This window comes from Urocitellus parryii, chromosome 13 (genome assembly GCF_045843805.1).
Source record: "Urocitellus parryii isolate mUroPar1 chromosome 13, mUroPar1.hap1, whole genome shotgun sequence".
Taxonomy (NCBI): Eukaryota; Metazoa; Chordata; class Mammalia; order Rodentia; family Sciuridae; genus Urocitellus; species Urocitellus parryii.
In genome coordinates, this window is record NC_135543.1 from 69,666,269 (window position 1) to 69,668,760 (window position 2,492).

At 39.0% G+C, this 2,492-nt stretch overlaps 1 pseudogene; it reads right to left on the reverse strand.

The window, feature by feature from the left end:
• Positions 1–2,134: 2,134 nt before the first annotated feature.
• LOC113195758 (small nucleolar RNA U13) lies at positions 2,135–2,216 on the reverse strand (annotated as a pseudogene).
• Positions 2,217–2,492: the final 276 nt, after the last annotated feature.

Consider the following 2,492-nt stretch of genomic DNA (forward strand, 5'->3'; position numbering starts at 1 on the left):
TAAACTTTCCCTCCACTAATTGCTCTTGTCAGGTCTTTTGGTAACAGAGATCACAAAGCTGACTCAAACAGGGAGTCATCTTGTGAAAAATGGGGCCCAATAATGGGGAGCCATGCTGAGAAGGTCACTGTGGAGCGTGTGGGAGGCATCTTGAAAAGGTCACTGAACAGTGTTTGGGAAGCCATCTTAAGAAGGTCATGAACCGGGAGCACACTGCTGAAGGCTGCCATGGCTACAGCCCACTATCACTTTTGTCTGCCTCCTGCCATGGGGTCTGCACCTACCACCTCAGCTGGCACCTGTCTTGTTCCCCTGCCAGTACCTGGTGGTACTCCCTGTCACCAGCAGTGGAAATGGAGCTCAGCAGGCAGGGTGCTCCTGACTTTCCACCAGGGTGCAGGGTGCCCCAACCACCCACGGAAGAACCTGCAGATGCACCCTCTCACCACAGCCCTGCAGTCTAGGCTACACCAGCCATGGGTGGTTGAGTGCCAGGCTCCATGGCAGAAATTCCAGAGACACTGCTCCTGGGGTGGAAAAGAGCAGAGTTTGTCCCTTACTAAGCACAGTGTGGCCCTGTGAGCTTAGACAGCCACAACAAGTTGAGTGGGCACTTCAAGGCAGAGACATGCCCCTGGCTTGGCACTCATGGTAAAGATAAAGTATCTCACCAAAATGATTCCCACATAACAGTGCTTCAAAGAGCTGACCTTCCTAGCAAATGTTCAAACCTCAACATAGAAATACAAGAAGCATTTTCTTTATCCATGCATCCCTTGAAAGGCATCTCAGTTGGTCCCACAGTTTAGCTATTGTGAATCAAGCTGCTATAAACATTGTTGTGGCTGTGTCACTGTAGTATGCTGATTTTAAGAAAATGTGGTACATATACACAATGGAATATTACTCAGCCTTAAAGAAGAATAAAATTATGGCATTTTCAGGTAAATAGATGGAACTAGAAAATATTGTGCTCAATGAAATAAGTCAGTTGCCCAAAATCAAAAGCTGAATGTTTTCTCTGATAAGCAGATGCTGATGCAGAGTGGGGCAAGGGAATAGGGAAGAATGAAAAAACTTGGGTTTGTATAGAGGGGAATGAGGGGAGGGGTGCGTTGTGGGGATGGGAAGGGCGGTAAAATGACACAGACATTATTACCCTGTATACATGTATGATTATACCACTAGCATGACTCTGCACCATGTACAGCCAGAGGAATGAGAAGGTCTGCTCCATTTGATTACAATGTGTCAAAATGCATTCTACTGTCCTGTATAACTAATTAAAACAAATTAAAATAAAAGAAACATGTATTGTTATTTATATTCTTGATGGTTGCCATTCTGACTGGAGTGATTTGAAGTCTCAGTGTAGTTTTCATTTGCATTTCCCTAATTGCTAGAAATGTTGAACATTTTTTCATACATTTGTTGGCTGTTTGTATTTCTTCTTTTGAGATGTGTCTGTTTAGTTCCTTTTCCCTTTTATTAATTGGGTTATTGGGAGGTTAAGCTTTTTGAATTCTTTGTATATCCTGGAATTTAACACCTTATTTGAGGTATATTAAATTAATAAAAATTTAAGAAAAAATGTGTACACTCATAATGAGATAATAAAAAATGCAGCAATGTCACTCCAACCTATGATACTCTGTTGACTTTGGCATTTACCTAAAAAATCTTCAGAGTAGAACCTCCTGGGTATGGTTTTGGCAAGATTTAGTAGATTTATTTTTTTCTTACCTGAGATGCATTTAAAATAACAATGACAGTTATTCTTAAAAAGAGAATAATAAAAAGAAATACAAGCTTCCAATAACTGAATCTATGATATTGAAATGGAGGAAACAGATCAGAAAAAAAGTAATTATAAAAGATGATTATCAAAATGATTAATGAATTAAAAGGTATATAGAACAAACTAAGAGAGAAAATATAGGATATGAAAAGACATTTTAATGAAGAGATAGAAATCTTGAAAAAGAAGCAAGCAGAAATCCTGGAAATGAAAGACTCAATTAATCAGAAAACTCAGTGGAGAGTCTCAACAATAGAATAGATCAAGCAGAAGAAATACTATCAGGATCTTAAGATAAAGTAAGTGAATTAGAACACTCAACAGATCTTTTTTTCATGTCAGACAGGTAATGTGCCAATGTCGTAACAAGGTTAAGATAGTGTGAACACCCAATCATCATGCTTATGAATTAAAGGATCTCAACAGAAATTTTTAAAAATTTAAAAACTAGGAACAGAATCTACAGGAGTTCTGGGATGACATTATAGGGTTGAATGAAGAATCACAGGTCTTGAGGAAGGAAAGGAGATACAGACTAATTACATAGAAATCTTATTCCAGTTAAATAATAGCAGAAAATTTCCCTCATCTTGAGGAAGAGATGGTCGTACAGGTAATGAAGGCGTTGAGATCTCCATACAGAGGGGACCAGAAAACAACATATTATGGTTAAAATGCTACAACTTCAGAGCAA